Below are 27,843 nucleotides of genomic sequence, written 5' to 3'. Positions count from 1 at the left end.
CCTGCTGGGCTGCCTTCTACAGAAGAATAGCATTATTAGCAATCAAGGGGTTCAAGAATTGGCCCAGGAATCATGTAAGGAGCATTTAGGAGGATAAGAAACACCAAGCCCTTGACCCTAATCGAGACCCCTGTTAAACATTGTTATGAAGCCCTTCTCTTCTATGTACACTTCAGGCTACAAAGTGAATTATATGCAGTTTCTGTTATTTGGTTTTGGAAAAACAATCCTTGTTAATATTGTTAAAGATTAACATTGCTAAAGCACCATTGTTAAATATTAAAAGGGCGTTTAAACTTAGTTATGTATGTCAATTTAGAAATTTATATAAAAAAAATGAGGAGCAGCACAGGTGAGGTAGGTTTTCAGATTTCAGTATTTTTGCTTCCTAACCATCTATTTAAAGAGTTTGTAAATAGTTTGCACCAAGATCAAAACATGTTCCCAAGATCAAATTGTGTGAAGTGTTTTTGCCTCCACCAGTAGTCTACAACTGGAGTGGGGGTAGTAACTGGGTGGAGTGGCTCGAGTAACTGTTGTGTGGTTGGAGTGGCTGGAGTAACAGTGGAAAGGTTGGACTGGGCAGAGTAACTTTATGGAGTGGACATAGTAAGGGTCCATTCACACATCCGTAAAAGTTTTGCGGATTCGGAAATTGCGGATCCGCAAAACACGGACACCTGCAATGTACGATCCGCAATTTGCGGACCTCACATCACAGACACTATAATAGAAAATGCCTTTTCTGGTCCACAATTGCAGACAAGAATAGGACATGTTCTATTTTTTTCAAGAACGGAATTGCGGATCCTGAAAAAACAGATCCCGAAAAAACAGATGCGGATCCCGGAAATGCGGACCCAAATTACGGATGTGTGAATGGACCCTGCGTGGAGTGTTTGGAGTGAGTAAGTATAGTAAACATTACACTAACCAATTGATCAAATTTAAAAAGAGCAATATGGCAAGCTTGATAGAGTGAGAAATGCATTTCAACTTTTATTTATTTATATAGCACATTTAATTGCAATGTTGTTGCCCAAAGTGCTTCACAGTTACATTAAAACATACATTTATAAAAACATTAGCAGCCGATTTGTGTAGGTGGGCTTGAAAATGAGGAAGTGGTGGCAGTTTAGAAATCATGTCCTGATTTTTCAGCTCGCACTCTAGCTTTTGTCACTCAGCTGGCTGCTCACACACCTGGGTTCCTATGGCAACTCAGTCTACAGCAAGGGCAGAGAAGAGCGGTTGAAAACAAACTGCTCCAACTTGCTCACTTCACTAGCGGTTGCCACCGTCAAACGTTGTAGTTAAAAAATTATAAATCCTACAGCGAAGAGCTTTATTTTGTGAGAATCACAAGACCTATACCTACATTTTGATGCAAGTATATCGCTGAAATATTAAAAATAAAGGCACAGTCACAGTTTAGAAATTGCCCTTCAAATTTGAGGCAGCTAGAGTGGAGTTTCAATGAATGTCAATGGACGGCGTGAGTTGCAAACAAATGGTCATATTGTGAAAACTATCAGGACTATGGCAACACTAGGATGTGGACACTAGGATAGCTGAACGTTTTGATATAAGATTTGTGTAGGTGGCTTGAAAATGAGGGAGTGGTGGCAGTTTAGAAATCATGTCCTGATTTTTAAGCTCCCACTCTAGTTTTGAACATTCCGCCATTTATTTCTATGGAACCAATTTCGCTACAAAAACGCAGATATTTTGTGAACAATTCGGTGAAATGTTCCACACCAATCGGGAACAATTCTCACGTTTCGGTATATTACTTTCTATGTAGTGTAAAACCTGTGGGAGGAGTTAGGGTGGTAAATTTGGCTATAATAATAAGAATATACTGTATATTTGAGATAACGGTAAGTGGTCTTGCCATGCAATAACACTTAATAATCATCTGATCAATGAGAACCTGACCGCTGGGACCCCCACTTATCCTGAGAACAGGAGCCCCTATTCCCCTACATGAATGGAGCAGCAGTTGAGCACTGCCCCTTCATTCATCCTCTATAGGACTGCCAGAAATAGCCTAATGCATTGTTTAGCCAGGACCGCATCTGCCAGGAGGCAAGATGAGTATAATGCCTCAAGCACCAGGCAACCTACCTGTGAGGGGTCAGCAGTTTATAGCTGGGCACAAGAGCCTGTCTCTTCAATACCTTCTTTTCAGCCTCATAGGCCGCAGGCCACTCGGAATGGCGCCTATGAGGCAGTAGAATGGTGAAGGAGTTTGCGATGATGTCATCGAGATCTCCTGAACTGCGATGCGGCAATTCAGGCACAGGCCAGGCCCATGCATCACAGACGACGGCATGGAACGAGAGTCAGGTAAGTATTTTTTTATCTGTTGGCACTGTGGGGTGGAGGGGCAGACATTATACATACTGACACTACAGGAGGCATTATAACTAAATGGGGCACTGCATGGAGCATTTGAGCTATAGGGGGCACTGCATGGGTTCAATAGAAATACAGGAGGCATTGCAGAGAGGTATTATAAATACTGGTGGTACTACAAGGGGGATATTATAACTACAAGGGTCACTACAGGGGGCATTCTAACTACTGCGGACACTACAGGGGGAGCATTATAACTGCATAAGGACGTTATAAATACTGGGGACATTACAACTACAGGAGTCACTGTGGGGGGCCATTATAAATACTGGGGCACTAGGGCAGAGGCATTATAACTACAGAGGGAACTGCCAGGGAGGGCATTATAACGGTCCCACCGATTATGCAGTACCACCGCTGCTCTGTTCCCCGCTGTTTCCGGTCCCCACAGGACCAAGAAGCTGCTGAGTCCTGTAAATTCTGCGGCCAATAATAGGCCTGAGCGGTCACAGAGGCTTGAACAGTACATTACTGCTGTGACGTAGTGTCCAAGCCGCTGTGACTGTAGAAGCCTGTGATTGGCCACAGCAGTCATGGACCCAGCTGCTTCTTGGTCCTGCAGAGACCCGAAGCGCTGGGAAAAGAGCAGATGTGGGTCCAGAGACAGGTGAATCTTCTTTTTTTTTTTATGTTCAGGGGCTTTAGGGGCACAGGCCTGGATCAAAGGGTTCGTCGACTCCAAGGCCAGAGAACGCCTTAAAGAACATTTGTCCTCTTAATAGTCAAAAGTGCATCACAGTCTTAAATGATCAAACATCTCCATAAATGGGGTCTGTCTATAAAAGGTTACTAAACTGAAATTATTGATAACAAATGCCTTCCTGGTACCCGTTCACTATAGGAAACATCCAAGGGTCACTTTTCTGTGCGGGAGAGGGAGGATTTGAAGAATGGATAAGCATAATGTAAACCCAGGGGTGCACCAACAATGAGTTGAGGCGACACCAGGTAGGTGCAAGAGGGGGGCAGCGGAAGTGCCATGGGCAATGAGCACTTTCATTATGGCAAATGGGTTAGGTTAGGAAATTGGCATTGGGGAGGGGCGGGGGGGTGCCATTTCAGTTTTCGCTTCAGGCAGCAGAAAGGCTAGGCGCACCCTGGTGTAGCCCACATATTTTAAAGATACTATTAGCACTTTCACACTTGCGGCAGAGTGATCCGGCAAGCAGTTCCTTCGCAAAACGTATGCCAACGGAATGCATTTTAAGAGTGATCGGGATCCTGATCCGTCTTAAAAATGCATTGCAAGAATGGATCCATCTGTTTGTTTGTCACACAGACAAACGGATCCGTCCATTTTTTTTTCACATAGTTACCGGTCTGCAATATTTTGAATGCCGGATCCAGTACTAATACATTCCTATGGAAAAAAATGCCAGATCCGGCATTCAGGCATGTCTTCTGTTTTTTAGGCCGGAGATAAAACCGTAGCATGGGCAAAAAGACTGAACTGAAGACATCCTGATGCATCCTGAATGGATTGCTCTCCATTCAGAATGCATGGGGATATGCCTGATCAGTTCTTTTCCGGTATAGAGCCCTTAGGACGGAACTCTATGCTGGACAAGAAAAACGCAAGTGTGAAAGTACCCTAAGGCCTCTTTCACACAAACGTGTGCGCTGCGCGGCCGTATTGCGAACCGCATTTGCGGATTCGAAAAACACGGGCGCCGTTCCGTGGGCATTCCGCATCACGGATGCGGTTCCATTCACTTGAATGGGTCCTCAAATCCGAAGATGTGGAATGGTGCGGAACGGAGGCACGGAACGGAACCCTATGGGAGCACTACGGAGTGCTTCCATGGGGTTTCATCCCGTATTTCCGTTCCACAAAAAGATAAAACATGTCCTATCTTTTTGCAGAACGGCCGGATCGCGGACCCATTAAAGTGAATGGGTCCGCGATCCGCTGTGGCTGCCCCATGGACGGGCAGCCACAGCACGACCACAGGGCGCACATGTTCGTGTGCAAGAGGCTTAAGGGAGAGATTTATCAAAGTTGGTGTACAGGAAAACTGGCTTAGTTAGGGTACTTTCACACTAGCGCTTTTCTTTTCCGGCACTGAGTTCCGTCCTAGGGGCTTTATACCGGAAAATAACTGATCAGTTTTATCCCCATGCATTCTGAATGGAGAGCAATCCGTTTAGGATGCATCTGGATGTCTTCAGTTCAGTCACTTATCGGCGTTTTGGACGGAGATAATACCGCAGCATGCTGCGGTATTATCTCCGTCCATAATTCAGCATCAGTTGCCGGAATTCTGAATCCGGCATTAATTTACATTGAAATGTATTAGTGCCCGATCTGGCATTAAAAATACCGGAATGCCGGATCCGTCCTTCCCATACGCGCATGCGCAGACCAGTAAAAATGTGAAAAAAAATCTAAACTGATCCATTTGTCCATAGGACAAACTGAGACGCATGCATTTGTGAGACGGATCCGCATCCGGATCTGTCTACAAATGCTGTCAGTTTGCATGCAGATTGCGACGAGACTGCTTCCCGGATCACTCTGCCGCAAGTGTGAAAGTAGCCTTACCTATTGCAACCAATCAGATTCAACCTTTTTGATAATTATTCCATTGTCTCAGTTATATGAAATGCATTTCATTTCCAGCCTCCAGGTGTCACGTGTGTATAGTGGAAAAGAACTGCTCTACCGGTAAATCTACAATGTAACATAAACAATATTGTTGATGGGGGTGACTGTCAGATCTGCTGTGATAAGGGCGTCTTCTGCTGCCTTGACCTTCATGGTTCCTTACCTCTTAAGCATGTACTTTTGGACTGGTTATGACATTTATGAGGGAACAGATGAGCAGAACAAGAACATTGACAAAAAGTAAAATATGTTTCTTGTAAACATCTGACACAGCAAGTGGCGGCCACACACCGGGATCAGACAAGTGGTCTCTGTACAAGCTGCTCTTTGGAGAACTTTACAATGGCGACTCATACCTCCTAATGACCGTTCTCTTCTGGTTTTCTTTTATTTGGATGTAATTATGCTTATTATGACTCCTTAGTAGTTTTTAACAATCCGAAGTATACAGAATGAGCCAAATAGATCTATGAATGATATACAATATCGTTCTATGGAAACAAACATATGGACCTTATAAATCCCTTCCCCAAACAGTAGCTGCGGTGCTACATGCGGCTCGCGGACCCCCTGAGTGTGGCAGCTGCAAAAACTATTGTATACCAGTGAAATCAGCAATGCCATAGAATTCCTGAAACTTGGCACCAGAGCAAGAACCATATCAATAGCAGTGGGGTCGGGATGACATGGTATGCATTAGGGAATGCACGCAGCGCTGGAGAACCTGGCATTTTCAGGCTTTGGATTTTCTATTTGGTTCTTTTGTTGGTTCTTATTCGTAAACTGGCTGTAAGTTGTTATATTTGATCCAAGCTATTTTAATACATAGTAGGATTTTTATTTATTTTTTTACTTTGAAGGGAATGTGTCATCAGAAAATGATCTATTGTTTAAATCATATTTTTTATTTAGAATTTTTGGTAATTTTTGTAATTTGTATCTATATTTAAAAAAAAAAAAATTGAAAAATCGTGCAGGCCTAAAATATGTCAGAACGTCCTGCTCTGTACAGGTAACTTTTCAGTAGCCATCTCATTATCATCACAGATAGAATTACAGTGACAGATATCATCTGTATGATGATCACACTGGATCCACCAACTTATCTTCTCCGTCCTGACCTCTGCACAGGTCACAGAGCATGCCTAGAAAATTCTCCTATAATAGTCAATGAGGTCATCCATCTATGGCCTATGTGGCTACTCGCAAAGAACAGGAATCTTGACATATTGTTAGGCCTAGTGGTCAGTGCGATAAAATAAAGGATTTTAGGATGTTTTATATATATATAGACATGCAAAATATATCTATCTATATATATTTATATCTATATATATACAGATAGATAGATAGATAGATAGATAGATATGACATAGATGACAGATAGATATTAGATAGCTAGATAGATAATAGTAAATAGATAATAGATAGATAGATAAATAGATAATAGATACATCGATATATACTAGATAGATAAATAGAAGATAGATAGATAGATAGATAGATAATAGATAGATCGTTCGATAGATATGAGAGAGATAGATAATAAATAGATACATAGATATATACTAGATAGACAGATAGATGATAGATAAAAGTCAAAGCGGCTGGGCAGCACTGCAAACAATAGTTTTATATGTATTTTTAATATTATAATAATGCGCTTTTTATATTTTTGTACTTGATTGTTTTAATTATCCAATAATCACATGTGTGGTATAAATATATGTAATTTGCACCATGAATTTGTCACTGCTTGAGAAAGGTTCCAGAGGAAGAACCGAAACATTGTATCTGGCGAAATAAACCAGATAGATAGATAGATAGATAGATAGATAGATAATAGATAGATAGATAGATAGATAATAGATAGATAGATATAGATAAAATAGATAATAGATGGACAGATATAGATAGATGATAGATAATAGATAGATAGATAGATAGATAGATATAAATAATAGATAGATAGATGTAGATAGATCGAGAGATAATCTATAAATAATGATCGATAATAGCTATGAGTAGGTATAATAGATGTAATAATAGATAATAGATCGATAGATAGATCGATAGATAGATAATAGTGATAGATAGATACTAGAAAATGTATGATGGCGATCTCGATCGCATCGATCTCGATAGATGATAGCTAATAGATCGATAGCTAGATAGCATGTGTTCGATATCGATTATAATTCGCTAAGTCGCTAGCGCTTGTGCTCGTCTCGCTCGACTCGTCGCTCATAGCTAGATGCTCCTCCTCGCTGCTCGCTTGCTCGTCGCTCCTCGATCGCTCTCGCTTGCTCGCTCCTCGCCGCTAGTCTCTCCCTCCTCGCTCGCTCTCTCCTCGCTCGCTCCGCTCTGCGCTCGCTCCTCGCTCGCTCGCTCCTCGCTCGTCCTCGCTCGCTCCTCGCTCCCCTCTGCGCTCGCTCGCTCGCTCGCTCGCTCGGCGCTCGCTCGCTCCGCTCGCGCGCTCGCTCGCTCCTCGCTGGCCCGCTTCGCTCGCTCGCTCCTCGCTCTCGCTCGCTGCGCCCTCCTCGCTCGCTCCTCGCTCGCTCGCTCCTCGTCGCGCGCTCCTCGCTCGCTCCTCGCTCGCTCGCGCGCTCCTCGCTCTCTCCTCGCTCGCTCTCTGCTCGCTCGCTCGCTCCTCGCTCGCTCCTCCTCGCTCGCTCGCTCGCTCGCTCCTCGCTCGCTCGCTCCTCGCTCCTCTCTCGCTCGCTCCTCAGCTCGCTCCTCGCTCGCTCCTCCTCGCTCCGGTCGCTCGCTCCTCGCTCCTCGCTCGCTCTCTCGCTCTGCGCTCGCTCCTCGCTCGCTGCTCGCTTAATAGATAGATAATAGATAGATAGATAGATAGATAGATAGATAGATAGATAGATAGATAGATAGATAATAGATAGATAGATAGATAATAGATAGATAGATAATAGATAGATAGAGAGATAATAGATAGATAATAGTAGATAATAGATAGATAGATAATAGATAGATAGATAGATAATAGATAGATAATAGATAGATAATAGGTAGATAGATAGATAGATAGATAGATAGATAGATAGATAGATAGATATGAGATAGATAATAGATAGATATGAGATAGATAGATAGATAGATAGATAGATAATAGATAGATGATAGATAGATAGATAGATAGATAGATAGATAGATAATAGATAGATATCTTTAACATTTCACATTGATGTGACCACTAGGCCATTTCCTGATGACACTTTCCCGCTCAGCACGACCTCTTGTATGTGTTAATGTCAAGCATAAAAAGAGACGGGATCTAGGGGCTACAAGCTGCACCGCTCTCCTGACCTTCTACATAGTTTCCTTTTGTCATTATAATTGTCGGGCTCATTGTTGCAGGATGGCGGTTTTCTCTGCTGGTCAATGGCACAGGTGCAGAGCTCTATTTGCCATACACTGCACTGTTACGACATGTTCAAAGGAGAGAGAAAGAGAAAAAAAAGGCCTCAGGGTATACGTGTATAACATCAGGCAGTGTCGGATAGGGGTTTGTTCGCACCCCTCCTTCCCCCGAAAAGGAAATAATTGTGAATGACCACTTTCTTTAGAATCTGATGCACAATTGTTATCATTGCACATGAAAAATGTATCAATAAGGTCAAACAGCTGGGCCTTGGGGGTCCCATGTTGTGTCAGAGCCTGGGCCCCCTCATCCCAGCTTCTTGTTGCTGCATTCAGCAATTAGAGCATATCTGTCTCATGAGAGATGTCATGAGTTTACTTCATGCATATAATACAACGTGCAAAGATTTTACAGCACCCAAAATCAAAATTTGGGATCTACTGTATATACTTTGCCTAGCATCCAGCTGAAAAGGACATCAGAGACGAGCACTGTGAAAACATCCATGTCTGTCAATTGTTTTTGCACGATCAGCGTGATGTAAATACTCCTGAATCATAGACAGCAGCTTCCAATGCTCCTCTTCAATGTCCTTTTCAGCTAAATGATAGGTGCTGAACCCTAGCACTTTATGGGTATGTTAAAGGCCACCTGTCGGCAGATTTCTACCTATGACACTGGCTGACCTGTTACATGTGCACTTGGCAGCTGAAGGCATCTGTGTTGGTCCCATGTTCATACGTGTCCGCATTGCTGAGAAAAGTGATGTTTTATTATATGCAAATGAGTCTCTAGGAGCAACAGGGGCGTTACCATTACACCTAGAGGCTCTGCTCTCTCTGCAACTGCTGCGCCATCTGCACTTTGATTGACAAGGCCAGGCGGTGTAAATGTGATCACTCCTTCCTGTCCCTGTCAATCACAGTGCAGAGGGCACAGCAGTAGCAGAGAGAGCAGAGCCTCTAGGTGTAATGGTAACGCCCCCGTTGCTCCTAGAGGCTCATTTGCATAGAATAAAACATCATTTTTCTCAGCAATGTGGACACGTATGAACATGGGACCAACACTGATGTCTTCAGCTGCCAAGTGCACATGTAACAGGTCAGCCGGTGTCATAGGTACAAAACTGCTGACAGATGCCCCTAAAAAAAACTGCTTTAGTCTCATGACAAATACTTTGAAATTCCACGAAAAGCATAGATTTGGTGTGAACCTTCAAATGTACCAGTTAGGTGACATGGGTACGATGATGCAGACTCCCAATTCAATGCATTAAGTATGTGCGGTATCCTTTAACATGATACTTAAAGTGTTATAAAGAGTTAAGTCCTTAGTTTGAAATATGAAATATCAATTGTAAATCATCAGTAACGCAGCATTACCGCTTCCACTCTATTTAAATCCCCGTTCCAAGCTTCAACTTTGTGCTAGCTACACTTTTTGCATGTTCCTCCTTGCTATCTGCCAATATTCTAAAGAACAGATGCACTGGGTCTGTGGCAAATATAGACAAATAGCTCTTAAACTGCCAAAAAAATAATTATGTAGCTCCAGACCCCAGTATTTGTGACAATTAAAGACTCAGTTGAAGAAATGGTAAATATAGAATCGGCAAGTCTTTGTACAAAAATACAATCACAAAAGTTCACATGCATAGCGGCGCGCTGATCCTGACAGATGCTGCGGGAAAAAGTTACTGCAGGATCACTGAGACCCTTAACGGGAATGATCGCCACCGACCCAAGTGACTAGTACTGTACATTCGAAAACATGATACAAATGATGCATCTCTTACGACGTATAGTAATGCAGAACTACTGCTACCAGCATGCCGTATGCACCAAGCGGTGGGTTCTCTAAACCTACAAAGAGCAGTAGATCAGTATCAAGTCCTTGGACTTACTGAGCACCAGTATATGGCCTCATGCACACCACAGTATTTTTTAGCGGTCCGCAAAAAAGGGGGTTCCGTTGTTCCGTGATCCGTTTACGTTTTTTGTTTCCGTGTGTCTTCCTTTATTTTTGGAGGATCACCAGACAATAAAGGAATGTAAAAAAAAAGTCTAAGACAGGTTTGCCATGCAAATGATAGGAAAAAAACGGACGCGGATGACAATCTTGTGTGCCTCCGCGTGTTTTTTTAGTGGTCCCATTGACTTGAATGGGTCCGCGAACTGTTTTCCGCAGAAATAATAGGACAGGTTATATTTTTGGGATGGACTGGAACCACGGATCACGGACGCGGATGGCAAACGGTGCATTAGCCGAGTTTTCAACTGACCCATTGAAAATCAATGGGTCCGCAGAAAATCACGAAAAAACGGCGCAACGGACACGGAATTAAACAGCGGTCGTGTGCATGAGGCCTATGTATAGTATGCTGAGAGCTGCTGGTCTACAATAGTTAAAGGGGTGGTCCAGCCATGAGAAAAGTTAAAAAGAAAGTCATAAAAAAATTTAAAAAAAGGAAGACATGTGCCGGCCTCTTCTTCCTTCTTCCTCTCAGTAAGGACAAGTGATCACTGCAGCCAATAGCAGGGTATTTATAAAATCCCCATACAGGGTTAAATTAGTGAATACGAAAAGCTCCCTGAAACAGAGTCTGATTAGAAATTGGCTGCATATCATGTCTGTCATCCAGCTGAAAAGGACATTGGAGTGTTTTTAACCATATTGATTGGCTGATAGACATGGCTCTCCTCCCAATGCTCCTCCTACATGTCCTTTTCAGTTAGATGCCATCCACAATGTACAAACCTCAAAGCTCTGACTGCAGGTGAAATCTTTGTATTCACTATTTTGAAGCTTTTTTTGGTTTCTTACAAATGTCTTTATTGGAAGGGATTAGGCTACTTTCACGCTTGTGTTTTTAATTCCGATATTGACATCCAGCGGAATTAAACTGATCCATTTTGATTTTGCACATCAGCATGCAACCATTCCGTTAGGATGCGGTTGTTTGAAATCAAAACGAAAAAAACAACAACTTTTTTTTAACTTAGAAATTTAAAGCGCCTTTTTTGCTGCTGTTTGAGTCTTGCCTACAACTGCTATTTGTGACCCAATCTGGATAAGTTAAAGGGTTGTAGATTTTTTCTGTTTTTCAGTGGAAATATACTTTGATACGGAAACCCAGCGTGTTATCTGAAACATGTTCACTGGCACTTTGATGTATTACCTTCTGTAAAACCGCTGATGTGATGTCAGGCCTAATCAAGGTGCAGGAAGGGAGCAGTGCAGCGAGAAAAAGCATCAGTGATTCTAAAAATAGTAACCCCAAAAATACATCCTTCACTGCAACTAATAATAGCTACAGTACGCGGAAACAGAACATACATCAGGTTTATATTCGGTGCCTTCATACAGCGTCTTACAGCCTTTCCTTCTAGGAGAGTCGTCTTATTTCTTTCAGTTATTAAAAAAAGTGTCTGTCTCCGAAAATCTAAAATACAAGAATCTTCCTCTTTATCCAGTGATCCCAGCGACGGATTGGCCATAGACCCTACGGGGAAATTTCCTGGCGGGCCGACCAAGCCCTCCTCTCTGCGCCGGCCGGGTACATAATGAGCACTTAGCAGTAATTAATGCTGTGAGAATCAGGTGCCCATGTACCCGGCCAGTGACCACACATGTCCTCCTGAATTCAACTGCTGTGCCCCGCACCTCACCTCCTAAGCCCCCTGCTCCATAGACAACTGGAGGAGGAGGCCAGAAAATGGAAGTGATTGAAGGCCACCACAGAGGGCCAGCTTATGGGGCAGTATATTGTGCTGCACTGTAATCTTTGGTTCTGCTGGGCCGGTATTTTGTACTATGGTATTGTTGACCCCGCCTACTTGTGTTGTCTCGCCTTCTATTAATTTGGACCTGCCTACAAAATGAGGCCACTTTTAGTTTTTTTTCCAGGGCCACTTTAAGTTCGCCAGTCCACCCCTGAGTGATCCATTACCCATCACTACACCTCCACCGAACTTACCAGATTTTCTGATCTTGCCTATTGTGACTAGATACGTGGTCATGGATGGATAAATTAATTGATTTTTCTAATTTTGGGTCTTGGGGGGTGAGGTACTGTCTATTCTTATGGAGACCAGTTGTGTACAGAGACTAAGGAGGTCATTTACTAACCAGAAATATGCCTATATGGGGTGTATTTCTGGCACAGATTGTGGTGCAAAGGTCTTTTGCTCCACAATCTGCGACTTTTCCCCACTCACGCCAGGTCTAAAAAAGTGGGCATGGCGTAGGCGGAGAAGGGGACGAGCTAGTAGGCCCGTCTCATTCATCATTTTCTATGCTGCCTGGTTTAGGTGTAGAAAATGGTCTGAATGGTCCACTGCCAGCCATAGAGGATATTAGGACCGGCGTCTAAAACACTGGACTTAATAAATAAATGACCCCCTAAGTGACAATGCTCCATGGGAAAATAATATGGAAAGAGATATCTCATTAAGAAAAAGAACCATCTCACTAGTGCCAGCTTCTCAAACTGACTCTCTGTGACTCCATGTCCAAATTTTTATCAAGCCTTACAACACAAGAGTATTTGGGCAAGAAGTATATCTATCCTCAGACAGCATTTATGGGGGGTTTGCCCCTCATCAGTACAGAGTAAGGTTTTGGCCTGGTGAGTGAGATGCCTCAGATGCAGCTTAAGGTTGGTACTAAAGGCAGGCACCAGCTGGGCATGGAGACTGGAATTGTCCATGGGAAAATAATATGCAAAGGCGGATCTATTTTAGGGGAACATCTGTACAACCCGTGGACCACCTATACAAATTTTTAACGGCTGTCATTGAGTGGGCTTTTTCCATAAAGCGGAATGTTTACCATGCCCTAGAATAATGACCATAGAAGATCATGCAGCTGTAGGTACAGGAGCTTGGCTGATAGACACAGTCAGGAACCCACATGAGGAGACAGATCCTATTTCTGCCTTTATGACTACAACATATGAAATGCTCAAACGAGCGCTGTGTATGCAACGGAGGTAACAGGACATTTGCAATCACATAGTCACTGGGAGATTAGTCATCTGACCAATATGCTGGGTCTATTTAGACTTTAAAAGGGGTTATCCTGGAAAAGATAATGCTGACCTATCCAAGGAAAGGTCATCATTTTAACGTCGGCGGGGTCTGAGTCCCGGCACCTCCGCCAATCAGTTGTCTCAGGGAGCCACCGTACTCTGTACTAGTGAGCGCTGCAGGCTCCTGGCATCTTTCCAAGCAGAGCGTTGTACAGTCGTGGCCAAAAGTTTTGAGAATTACATAAATATTGGAAATTGGAAAAGTTGCTGCATAAGTTTTTATAATAGCAATTTGCATATACTCCAGAATGTTATGAGGAGTGATCAGATGAATTGCATAGTCCTTCTTTGCCATGAAAATTAACTTAATCCCCAAAAAACCTATCCACTGCATTTCATTGCTGTCATTAAAGGACCTGCTGAGATCATTTCAGTAATCGTCTTGTTAACGCAGGTGAGAATGTTGACGAGCACAAGGCTGGAGATCATTATGTCAGGCTGATTGGGTTAAAATGGCAGACTTGACCTGTTAAAAGGAGGGTGATGCTTGAAATCATTGTTCTTCCATTGTTAACCATGGTGACCTGCAAAGAAACACGTGCAGCCATCATTGCATTGCATAAAAATGGCTTCACAGGCAAGGATATTGTGGCTACTAAGATTGCACCTCAATCAACAATTTATAGGATCATCAAGAACTTTAAGGAAAGAGGTTCAATTCTTGTTAAGAAGGCTTCAGGAAAGTCCAGCAAGCGCCAGGATAGTCTCCTAAAGAGGATTCAGCTGCGGGATCGGAGTGCCACCAGTGCAGAGCTTGCTCAGGAATGGCAGCAGGCAGGTGTGAGCGCATCTGCACGCACAGTGAGGCGAAGACTTTTGGAAGATGGCCTGGTGTCAAGAAGGGCAGAAAAGAAGCCACTTCTCTCCAAAAAAAACATCAGGGACAGATTGATCTTCTGCAGAAAATATGGTGAATGGACTGCTGAGGACTGCAGCAAAGTCATATTCTCCGATGAAGCCTCTTTCCGATTGTTTGGGGCATCAGGAAAAAGGCTTGTCTGGAGAAGAAAAGGTGAGCGCTACCATCAGTCCTGTGTCATGCCAACAGTAATGCATCCTAAAACCATTCATGTGTGGGGTTGCTTCTCATCCAAGGGAGTGGGCTCACTCACAATTTTGCCCAAAAACACAGCCATGAATAAAGCATGGTACCAAAACACCCTCCAACAGCAACTTCTTTCAACAATCCAACAACAGTTTGGTGGAGAACATTTTGGGTCCATGGTCTGGAAACTCCCCAGATCTTAATCCCATTGAGATTATGAAGTGATTAAGAAAGAATGGGTTGCTATCAGTCAGGAATTGGCCCAGAAGTTGATTGAGAGCATGCCCAGTCGAATTGCAGAGGTCCTGAAAAAGAAGGGCCAACACTGCAAATACTGACTCTTTGCATAAATGTCATGTAATTGTCGATAAAAGCCTTTGAAACGTAAGAAGTGCGTGTAATTATATTTCACTACATCACAGAAACAACTGAAACAAAGATCTAAAAGCAGTTTAGCAGCAAATTTTGTGAAAACTAATATTTGTGTCATTCTCAAAACTTTTGGCCACGACTGTACATTGTATAGTGGCAGTGCTTGGTATTGCAGCTCAGCCCCATTGACTTGAATGGAGCTGAGCTGCAACTAGGCCTTTTGATCAGCACTTACAGAGAACCTGGCCTCTTCATAACAGCTGATCTGGGGGGGTCCCAGGTGTCAGATACCTGCAGATCTGATAATGATGGCCTATCCTGGGGATAAGTCATCAGTATCTGTTCCTGGATAACCCCTTTAACTGTTTCCTTTGGGGTTGATGTAGGGGAAAATAAACAAATGAGAAAATAATTCCCCCATTAAATATTTTCTGCTGTTTTGGGGAAAACGTCATAAAAAAGTTAAACAAATAAATACATAAATAAATGTAGACAAGTAAATTCTAGTAGTAACAAGAATAATTATCTTAACTAGTCCTTGTCCCTGATGCAGGAACCCTAACTAATGCATGCTACTGTAGGTCAGAATAAATGGGATTAATTTTTTTTTCTATTTTAAGTTTCATTGTGATCAAATATATAACATTTTAAGTTACAGTTCACACAAAAGAGCAATATGTTAAAAAGTGACTTGTATTTTATCGCAAAGTGGTAAAAAAGTAAATGCCAAAATCAATTAAAGGGGTTGTGTCACTTCAGCAAGTGGCATTTATTATGGAGAAAAAGTTAATGCCAGGCACTTAGGCTACTTTAACATCAGCGTTTTTACTGGATCCGGCAGGGTTCAGGAAAAACGCTTCCGTTACTGATAATACAACCATCTGCATCCGTTATGAACGGATCCGGTTGTATTATCTGTAACATTGCCAAGACGGATCCGTCATGAACTCCATTGAAAGTCAATGGGGGACAGATCCATTTTTGATTGTGTCAGCATTTTGCTCCACATCCCATGATGGAAAGAAAACCGCAGTTTACTGCAGTTTGCTCTCCGGTATGAGAACAGAATGCATTTTGGAGCACTCTGTTCTGTTCAGTTATTTTGTCCCCATTGACAATGAATGGGGACAAAATAGAAGTGTTTTTTAGGGTATTGAGACCCTATGACAGATCTCAATACCGGAAAATAGAAACGCTAGTGTGAAAGTAGCCTTACTAATGTATTGTGATTGTCCATATTGCCTCCTTTGCTGGCTGGATTCATTTTCCATCACATTATGCACTGCTCATTTCCATAGTTATGACCACCCTACAATCCATCAGTGGTGGTCGTGCTTGCACACTATAGGAAAAAGGTCTGGCCTCTTTGATGTCTAAGACCGCGGGAGCGCACGAAGGCTGGTGTTTTTTCCTATAGTGTGTAAGAATGACCACCACCGCTGGATTGCAGGATGGTCATAACTATGGAAATGAGCAGTGTATAATGTGATGGAAAAATTAATCCAGCCACCGAAGGAAGCAAAATGAATACTTTCTCTACCTAATAAATGCTATTTTCTTAAGTGACAGAACTCCTTTAAGCAAAAAGTTTAAACTATTTGACCAAAACATGCCAAATATTGCTTAAAATGTTTGGGTGATTAAGGCCCAAGCAAATGGTAAGAGTCCCTACCAAACATTCCATACTTCATGCAATCTTATAGGGGTGGTTGCAGTGCTTTTTTCCTAATGACTATGGGAGCCCTATAGAAAAATGAGATGCCAAAACGCAAGAAAAAAAAAGCCATCAAAAGCTTCGGCATTCTGCATTTTTCAAAACCAAGAAACGAAACCCCATAAAAGACACTGAATTAACAAAAATGCCATTAGCAAAAGAACACTTGTGTATCCTGCGTTTCATATTTCCCACAGACTTTCAGTTATCACTTGAAGCTGGCATTTTATAGCAATAAAAAGCACCAGAACCCGTAGGTGCAAAAAAACACCACTAAAACCGCAATTTATACAGAAAAGGAAAGACATTTTATTTTCTAACAATCATAGCAATATACATTTTCCAGGTTCAGTTCTTTAACACTCAATGGCCCATCCTGTTTATACCCCACTATCTGGTACTTTTCCCAAAATAAGCATCTGATCACTGATGGGATCACCGCTTTGACCCCCACTTATCACAAGAATGAGGTTCTGCAGTCGAGCATGGGACTGGGAGATAGCCATGTACAGCTCACAGCTATCTTCATCAGTCCCATAAATTTGATGCGCATGGTCTAGCGCAACAACATTCAAACAGGGGTTAGAGAAGCCTCGTGATTAGTTCAGGTCCCAGAGGTCGGACTCCCAGCAATTAGACACTTATCTCCAATCCTGTAGATAGGCAATAAGGGGGTGATTTACTAATCTGAAATACGCCTAAATTAGGCGTATTTCAGGCGCCGATGGCAGCGCAACGGTAAGGCTACTTTCACACTTGCGCTTGATCGGATCCGTTCTGAACGGATCCGATCATATTAATGCAGACGGAGGCTCCGTTCAGTACGGATCCGTCTGCATTAATAATCTTTAAAAAATTTCGCAAGTGCGCAAGTAGCCTGAGCGGATCCGTTCAGACTTTCAATGTAAAGTCAATGGGGGACGGATCCGCTTGAAGATTGAGCCATATGGTGACATCTTCAAGCGGATCCGTTCCCATTGACTTACATTGTAAGTCTGAACGGATCCGCACGCCTCCGCACGGCCAGGCGGACACCCGAACGCTGCAAGCAGCGTTCAGCTGTCCGCCTGTCCGTGCAGAGGCGAGCGGAGCGGAGGCTGAACGCCGCCAGACTGATGCAGTCTGAGCGGATCCGCATCCATTCAGACTGCATCAGGGCTGGACGGAGGCGTTCGGGTCCGCTCGTGAGCTCCTTCAAACGGAGCTCACGAACGGACCTATGAACGCTAGTGTGAAAGTAGCCTTAGTTGCACCGTTATCTGCGACTTCGCCCTGCTCACTCCAGGTCTAAAATTGTGGGTGTGGCGTGGGCGAGGATGGGCCGACAGGTCCGTCTCAATTCATCATTTTCAAAGATTGCTTTAGTAGTAGAAAATGGTCTATATGTAAGACAGCAAGGAAGCCGTCTTACATTTAGAACTTGCGCGGGATGCGCCGACGTTATGGAGACGCCGGCAACTCTTCATAACTTCGGCGGATCCTCCACCAGCTATGGGCCTTTATTAAGACCGGCGTCTAAAAACGCTGGTCTTAATAAAAGTTCCCCTAAGTGTCCAACTCTGGGAAAGCCTCATTAAAGTCACAGCAGTTATTTCACACTGCTAGCAAAGAATAATTAAAATCCAATTCCCATAATTCCATTGCCCTCCCATAACGGAAAGATGATGCATTACACTGGAAAGTCGCCAGCAAACACTTTATTAAAACCCACACAAGACTTTAATTTTATTGGTTGTCAAGTACAAGGTTCACTTGGCTCCGACCCAAATATCTGTACAATTGATCAGTCTTGCTAAACAGGGATGAAAAGAGTGGAACACACTGAGCATCACCAAATCCCTCCGATTTCCCAAGGCTGCCTCTAGGCATCAGGTACGATTTGTAGGCCCTAGGCCTTCTTGGTACTCTGGGACCATAGAAATAGGTTAGGCTGCAAGTAGTGTTTCAGTATATACAAGGGGAAAGATGAAGGAGGTTAATGAAGAGGTCAGTTGACACAAATAGCCCACCACACGTTATACTCTAAATTCTATATAGTACTGGGCATTAGATATGTCAGAACCGGTCAAACAAGCTATCGTAGCTACTTACATGTTATATACATCCTCTGTAAGGCACAATAAGGGCAAAGTATATTCCTAAACTCTGGGCTTATGTTATATCTCGTTCCATAGTTCTCATTAAAAATGTAATTGCCAATTGACCAATTATTGAAATTATTTACTCTGCGTGTTCTAAATCTAATATCTGGCCATAGGTTATGCACTACATAGAAAAGCTAAAAGAAATTGCCATGCAGTGAGGAGACGGGAACATGAGAAGGAAGCCAAAGGTACGGGCTATATTTCTATGAAGCCCGAGTGACTCTGTGCTAAAGTCCTGTTCACACCGTTACATAATTACATAGTTATATAGTATTTGTATTGAAAAAGACCTACTGTAAGTGCATCAAGTTCAACCTTTTATACTTAATGAGGCTGTGCAAAATCAAACAAAAAACATGGCTGCTTTCTTCTACAAACAGCACCACATCTGTCCATGTGTTGTGTTTGGTATTACAGCTCAGTTCTATTGAAATGAATAAGACTGAGCTGCAATTGCACATACAGATGGGTGGTTCTGTTTCTAGAAGTGGCTCCTTTAACAACCCTTTTAAAAAAAAATAAGGTGATCCAGAAGCAGGGGCGGATTGGCCATAGACCTTATAGGGAAATCTCCCGGTGGGCCGCCAGAGCCCTCCTCAAGGCCGACCAGTGGAAGTTTTTGGGGATGTATTTTGTGCTGTTGGCAGTATTTTGTGATGGACTGTAGTATTTGGCTCTGTTGGGGTGGTATAGTGTGCCACAAAATGGTATTGCTGGCCCTGCTTCCATCAATTTGGACCCAACTACAAAAGGGTGCCACTTTTAGTATTTTTTCCAGGGCCACATTAAGTTCTCAGTCCACCCTTATCCAGAAGAAGGCAGAGACAACTTGAGTGATACAGAAAAAATTAGCCATTAAGCAAATAAAATTCCTGCACACCACCCTCTTTTACGGATGGTTAGATCTGTGGAAGAACTTTCCATGTTAGTACCAGTAACCTTATATATTAAAGGGACAATATCCTTCCTTAGATCTATCTATACTTTCAGACATTAGAAAATGTATTGGTTGGATGTTCAATAAACTTACAGTTTGGACTGTAAAGCGGAATGTGTCACCAAAAAATAGCCCATTGTTTCATTTCAGTTTTAAGGTCAAACATATTGTTTATGTTATTTTACATTTTCTATGCCATTATCTATTTTTTTTTTAATTCCTAAATTCCTCTAGTTTTCACTTTGGCCACCATACCTCATAAAAAGGCCAATGCTTCCTTCTGTATCACTTCCTACAGATGTAGTAGAGTTAACACTCATGCTTTATGAGACGTGTTATCTAAACTAAATGTGTTAAGCAAACACCTTCAATTGCATTTCAATGGCTTTTGTTTCAAGATAGCACGATGAGTTAAGACATGTAGCAGTCATCTCATTATGACCACAGGATTACAATGATAGGTAACACTTATATATAAATAACAGAGAATCCACCATTTGCATTAGGTGATAGTCACAGACTACCTACCCCCTCCTTGCACAATGACCTCTGCACAGGTCACAAAGCATGTCTAGAAAACTCTCCCATAGAACATCTCCTGTTCTCCTAATGTGTAGGGTCCAGGTGGCTGCTGTAAAGCATATCTAATGCATGCTCAGACAAGATGGCAGCTCCCAATAATCATGTACAGAAAATAAAATTAAAAAAATGTGCAACCAGAAAATAAAAACAGATTAAAAGGAATATGGGTTTAATCGTAGAAAATGTAGGCGACACCTTCCCTTGAAGCAATGTATTAAAATTTTTAGCTGAAATTGTACATCCTTTAACGGCCAAAAAACAATAATTTATCATTTACAGTATTTACAATATTATGTCACCCCCTCAACCAGGGGCGGACTGGAAATTAAAAGTGGCCTTGGAAAAAAGGTAAAAGTGGCCCCATTTTGCAGGTGGGTCCTAATTGAAACAAGACAGGGCAACATAATTAGGCAGGGACAACAGAAGTAGGCAGAGCCAGCAATACCATAGTGCAGAGCAATATACCACCCCGGCTGAACCAAATACCACCGTGCAGCACAAAATACTGCCACCTGCACCACAGTATTCAACTGTATTGGTGTCGTAAGGAAGTCAATACAGTTAAATTCAGGAGGGCACCTGCAGCTACTGGTCAGGTGCATAAGAGAAAATCAGTTCATTATGAACCCGGCTGGCGGCCGTGAGGAGGGCTTGGGTGGCCCTCCTAGGCATCGGGCCACCAGGAAATTTCCCTTTAGGATATAGGATCAATTTAGTTTTGACAACTTTTCTCCATAGCTGAGATCTTCCATACCTTGGACAGTTTGTTTGTCCTTGTTTGTGTCTTTTCCAGTTTTTTTTATAGGCTGGTTCCTAAAGTTAATAACTTATTCATGGTCTTCAACAATTGTGTATTTGTAACAATCGTAAACTGCACTATTGTTTGAAGGCCATGCTACCTAACACATCTCTCTGATGTTTTAGGACCTAACCAAAACATGTCCTCATAGTGTCTCTTTCAGGACCATTGTGAGCGTGAGATGGCAAAAGAAATGATATTTGAGGTGACTTTAGAGATTCTAGGTTTTGATTGGAGAAATGGCCTGAGACTTTTCAAGGTGCAATTATGATCACAACTGTTCCAAAAAAGTTGTAATTGGTGTAACAAGTATCGGAAAGTCCGACCGTATGCAATATGAAGACTTCATCGAACAACCTTTCAGATCTCAGATTCCTAGACCTTTGTATCACATGCTGGTATTTATTATTTGTATCACATGCTGGTATCTATTGTTAGAGAAGCTAAGTGGAGAAAGGCTTTAAGGATGGTGTCACACACAGCTTTCTGATACAGTCGTTTTTTGTTTTGTTTTTTAGCCAAAGACAGAAGTGGGTTGGAAAGGAATGGAAATATATAGAAAGAACTTATACGTTGTCTTCTGCTGGATCCACTTCTGGCTTTGACTGAAGATTGAATCAAAAATTGCCAAAAAGTGTGTGTTATATTATCCTCAAGCTGGACACCTTTTTGACAGTCACTGGCCCAGTCATTAGATACCAATGGGCCTGCAATTTCAGATCTAACTTTTTAAGTTTGTTACTGTAGTTACCAATAGCCATGGTCAATTCTCAAGGACTGAATTCAGAACATGTAGAGTGTGTTTTAAAAACCAAAATGCAGCATTTCTCTGGTGTTTTCTCATGCCTTTTTCTTGCTCAAAAACACTGCCACTTGCTGTTTTAATAAAGTTTATGGATGGATGCTCTACAACAGAGGTCCCCAACTACGGGGCCATAGTCCAGTACCGGGCCATGGATCATAAGGTACTCGTCCGTGGCGAGAGCTGGAGATGAATGGCGGTGATGGGAACTATTAGCCTCATAGGCCAGTGCTAAGGTGCAGGATGGTCAGGATGACATCATCGCTACCTCCTCCGGTGGATCACAGGAGAAGTGATGACCTATCTCATGAGGATGCAATGACGTTTGCGACCAGCTGTACCGTTACTGCAGGCAGCAGGGGCAGCTACTGGGGCACTATGGAGGAGGGGTTGGTGCAGTATTTACTGGGGGGGGACACTTTATGTAAAAAGGCCACTACTAGGGGGCATTATATGTGAATAGTAACTACTAAGGGGAATTTTATGTGAAAAGACCACTACTACATCCACGTTGCATCCTTTTTTTTTTGCAGACCCATTGACGTCAATGGGTTTGTGGTCTGCATTTGCGGGCAAGAACAGGACATGTTCTATATTTTACCAAAATATTGATGCAGAAAGCACATGGATGTCTTCTATGTGCTTTCCGCATTATTATGTCTGTTTCGCAAAAGATAGAACATGTCCTATTCTTAGCCACAAATGCGCAACATGTACCCTTTGGAGTCAATGGGTCTGCAAAAAAAAATTTAAAAAAATGGATGAAACAGGGACGTTATCTGTATTTTGGGGATCCGGGGTTTGCTGACCACAAAATACATATGTTTGTGTGAATATACCCTTAAATATATGCTTTAGACCAGGGGTGCTGAAGCTGCGGCCCACCAGCTGTTGCAGAACTACAACTCCCAGCATGCCCTAATAGATGTAAGGCTGCAACAGCTGAGAGAAGCAGGTTTTAGATGGTACGTAGGAAAAGAGTAGCTTAACCAAACCAGTAACAGTGATCTCCATACTGGTGAACAATTTCTAGATATTTCTAATGGCAAAGAATTAGAAAGAAAATTCTGACTTTCTGATAAAAGCCTTGATTGAGTGAGCAGACCGGTGTACTTTTTAACATCATTTCTCAGAAAGGAAAAAGAAATGCAGACAGCTGGAGAGGAAACCTCAGAAGACTTTCTAAAATAGTTCCCTTTCACATGGTCAGATGTGTAGATGAAGAACTAGATTTAGAAAAAAAAAAAGAACCTTAACCAGCACCTTAAAGTATGTTATTTGAACCTGGTGTGAGGCCTTAAAGAGACACTAAACCTGAAGTCTATAGAATAGCCATGCGGCTATTGTCCCCTATTATCAGTCATTTCGACTTGGAGAATGGGAGCTGTGATGTTTTTGGGGAGATTATCAACCAAGGTCGATACATTATTTCACAGACCTGATGGTTGCCTGCAGAGGTAAATCTGGGGCATCTTCCAGAGCATTATACATTGGGGAGATTTACCAAAACTGGTGTAAAGTAGAATTGACTTAGTTGCCCATAGCAACCAATCCGATTCCAGCTTTAATTTTTCAGAGCTCGTTTGGGAAATTAAAGATGGAATCTGATTGGTTGCTATGGGCAACTAAACCAGGTTTCCTTTACACCAGTTTTGGTAAAGCTCCCCCAGGTTGTCTAGATCTGCACCAGATTGATCACAGGGGCTCAGGCTGGATGATAGATGTGGTGTATGGCTAAACACTTTTGGGGTAATTTATTAAGAGCTTTAATGACCCTGCGCTGGCGCTTTGCGCCTAAGTGCGAGTTCACATCACTGTTTCTTCTGATCCATCAGGAAAAGAGAAAAAAAAAACAGATCCTGTTGCATCAGTTGGCATTCGCCAACCATTCAGCCATTTCCATCTGAGATCCATATTTTTAGACAGAAAAAAGGATCCCTTTTTTTTAACAGGATCCTTTTTTTTTTTTTTTTTCTTCTGACGGTCTGTCCCTCTTCCCCTCCCATGCCATGACCCCTTTTTCCACCTCGGAAAAGTGTTGTGAGCACATTAGGCCGCAAATCCCCTTTGCCATACGTCACAACGCACGGGATTTTGTGCAAGATCTTCAATCAAGATGGCGGCAGCTGGCTCTTCACATTCAAACGGAGGAGGTAAGTATAATATTTTTAATTTTTACCATCATTCAGGGCAAATTGATTTGCTACCACGAAGCACAAGGAGATTCAACTTTGTGGCGAAGGAGGAAGCTATTTCACCAGAAACTGGAATAAATGAAAGTTCAAACCTACACAGGCACAGATTTGAATGTTTGGTGCACAGACTGCATGCAAATGTGTTAAATATTTTTAAGGCCTGTTCCTTCAAATAGTTGGGATACAGTTAGATAAAAGTGCCTAGCCATGCACAAAATTTATCATCCAGCATAAGCCACTGTGATAAATTTGGCGCATCTTTAGACTTCCTTTAGGTCCTTTTATACTGGGTGATCACTGGGACAATTATGAGTGTTCTAGTTTGCGATAATTGTCCAGTCTCAGTGTGCCAACGGAAGAGCAAACATTCTTCATACAAGAAGAATCCCACCAGTAACTGCGTTCCCACCAGTAACTTCCCCAACCTATGCATGGACTGCCTCCGCCCCAACACTATGTAACGGTTTGAAATTTGGCCTCGCTACACCCCAGGCAGGAAGCGGCGACCCCCCACACAGCCCCCACCCCGCTGCCACCAACGCTAAAACCCCCCAACACATTAACAAGCCCCTGCTCTAAATCCCCCGAGGGTCCCCCAGGGCGCTAAGGATAGATAAGAAAAGTCCCCATGTTAACTCACCAGGCTGCCTGGGCGCTGTGATCCCACCAGCCATAAATCCGGTATCCCCATTCCTGCTGCAACTCCCATTCCTGCTGCAGCTCCCGGAGTGAGGAGCCAGTGCAAGTGAACAATGTTGATCCAGGGGGCCCAAAAGCAGATACGCTGGTGCTGTTTGCTGCAGAGGCAGGGCCAGTGTCCTGCTGCCCATTTATAACGTCTGACCCCATACTAGCACCGGCATTGAAGAAGGGGGAGGGGGGACCAGCATCCTGCCACCCACTTATGTGCTCCAGCCTGTCCCCCCCACTGCTACAGGGGGAAACAGCCCCATACAGACCTCCCTGCATGCGCCGGGCACATACCCCCTGGAACCAACAGGGGATTTGCTGAACCTGCTCCTGTTCACACATTCTCACCAGCAGAGGTCTGATGGAGTCCTGTGCACATGGATTCCTCCCACAACAGGACGAACGAACGGGGGGACGCAGCTCTGCCGACCGGTGTGGAGGGTCCCCGGAGGGGCTCCTGACCCAGCGCCGTACTCTGGGGACCAACTCTGGACTCAGGCGCATCGGCGGCCGTGCGCGTCTTATGATGCAGGGACCTGTTCCCTACCTCTTCCTCACTGAGCAGGCTCTGAAGCTGAGCCTACAGCCACACTGGACCCTGCGCCTCTGCCTTCAACCGCAGCTGCCTAATTAGAGCCTTAACATCAGCCATTTTTGGGTAAGCTGCGCTGACCCCTTCTTCCCTCCTACCATCCTATTTAAGCCATCTTTTTCACCACCCCAACTTTCAAAAACCACCAATACCCCCTAACCTGTCTCGCCGATGCCTCACCTCGTCATGCTGGCCTCCCCCCAGGCTGCGCCCTCTAGTCCGGTCATACTTGAGATAAAAACCTTTGTTCAGGGTTATGATAAGCAGCAGCTTCCAATGTAATGTATATACTGAGTAGCCATCATGAACTACTACCAAGCCAACAGAAGCTTGCTTCTCTCCCAACATCAGAAGGTAAGTACATCTCTTGCCCCCTTAGCACTGGCCATACTGTTTCTGAGTTGTGTATAAAATTGTGCAAATTTTTTAATATTGTAAACAAAACTGAAAAACCAAGCTAACTTCCAAATTCCAGAACTCCAGCTGTGGTGAAACTACAACTCCCAGAATGCTCCATTCATTTGTACGGAGTTCTGATACTGCCAAGTAAATATACATCTTGGGAGTCATAGTTTTACCATGGCTGGAGTGCCAGAGGTTAGCCATCACAGGTCTAGACTATCTTCTAAATCCACTAATGAAAATAATGAAACTAATAGAAAATGAATGGCACTCCTGAAGTTGTATTACAAAACTCAAGTCATACTGAAAGCTAGGCTAGCCATCACTAATTTCAAAATTCTTGATTTTTTTTAGCTACAGATTTCCTACTCTGGTCTATCCTACTGAAGAAGAATTGGGGAAGAAAAAGATATGAAATAGTTCAAGGTCAGTGTTACTGAAGCAGCAGTTCAATTCTTCGACTCGCCTGTTGTATGCTACCCTTCATCGTTCATATGTGCTCTACAGGTATTTTTAAAGACAAACCTAAAAGATTGTAGAACTGGCTGTGAATCATACCAAAGGCCAGGATTTGAGACCCAAGAGAGACGGGGGAACAGAAGAAGAGTTAAAAAAAAACAAAGGAAGGAGGAAGACAGACAAGAGGAAGAAGAGAGAAGAACAGAAGAGAACACAGACGAACAGAGAAGTACCAGAGAAACCATGAGGGGCCATAGAAAAGAGATATTCAAAATTTCAAGCTGTATAATATACATATTTGATCATTTCACTCTTGTGTCTCATTTATTACACCCAACTTAAAGAATCGGAACTAGTAAGAGGGTATATTATATATAAAATATATTTATATATAATCATTTCTTACACTAGTGATAAGCCATCACTTCATAAGATATGAATACCTCTTTAAAGGGGTTGTTCAGAATTAGATTAAAAGTTGTCTGTTGTTTATTTTTCCTGAAACAGCACCACTCTAGTCCTTCGGGCTGCATCTGGTATTGTAGATCTATCTACATTCAAGTAACCAAGGTTGAACACCAATACCAAACTGTACTCTCTGGCTATCTCTTGAAAAGAGCTGTCCCATTTTCAAATTTAGACAACACCTTTAAGAATTACACTCATTCTATCAACTTTTTGGTCAATATGTTTATGCTTCATTTTTAATAATCCAAGTATCTTCATCAATGGTTGATGCACCATCTTGTGTTCCCAAACTGGAAAATAATTTCCAAAAAGACTTCCTACAGTAGACATGTTAGGACAGATCAGGTCTGATGCTATGTTTATTCAATGGGATATTCATCAATCGGTATCACATTGAACATTATGCGGTGCTCCTGTATTAATACATTTCCACCATTCTGTGTTCTGCTAATGGAGTGTTCAAATTACTCTTAAATGACTGAGCTTTAAAGGGGTTGTACAGGAATGAACTGATCTACGCAGCCACCCTCTGCTATGGAAAATGTCATACTTACCTGCTCCCTGAGACTCTGGTCCTGCGTGCTGGCCACCGCATGGTATCTTCCAGTCTGTGGCTTATTTACTTCCTCCCTGGCATGGGCATGGTTACCTACTCTGCTGCAACCAATGACTGGCTTCAGCAGGTAACATGTCACAAGATATACAGTACATCACCACTGAAGCCAGGGGTTGGCTGCAGCAAAGTAAGTGACCATGCCAGTGCCAGGGAGGAAGTTAACATGCCACAGACTGGAATATGGACATTCAGAAACCAGTGATCAGGACCAGAACAACGGGAAGCAGGTACGTGACTCTTAAATAGTGGGGGCAGGCTGTGGGCATCAGTTTAAACATAGGTATTCCTGAATAACCCTTTTAATATTTTACCTTTCTCATCAAATCCTTATTGGTTTCTGGACCTGTTTTGTAGATCTTAGAGGCCCCGTTTTTCTTATTTTCCTGTAGCAAGTGAAACATGAACATTTTTATAAAAGAATCTAAATTTTTCACAGGTTTTCTCATAATTTCAAAATACCTAACGGGTTATGGTATTGAAAGCATTAACAGGGTTTGTCTGGCCATTTTTTTTTAAAAGGCAGAGACGCCCAGAA

General features: G+C 42.8%; 1 long non-coding RNA gene across 1 annotated transcript; it reads left to right on the top strand.

Moving 5' to 3' along the window:
• The first annotated feature begins 762 nt into the window (after positions 1–762).
• LOC122936133 lies at positions 763–26,531 on the top strand. Its single transcript, XR_006388887.1, has 3 exons — positions 763–908; positions 26,120–26,191; positions 26,273–26,531. It is a non-coding gene; the product is annotated as an uncharacterized LOC122936133 (long non-coding RNA).
• The last annotated feature ends 1,312 nt before the right edge of the window (positions 26,532–27,843 follow it).

The sequence above is a fragment of the Bufo gargarizans genome, chromosome 4 (genome assembly GCF_014858855.1).
Source record: "Bufo gargarizans isolate SCDJY-AF-19 chromosome 4, ASM1485885v1, whole genome shotgun sequence".
Lineage (NCBI taxonomy): Eukaryota > Metazoa > Chordata > Amphibia > Anura > Bufonidae > Bufo > Bufo gargarizans.
This window is presented reverse-complemented; position numbering and strand designations above follow the sequence as displayed.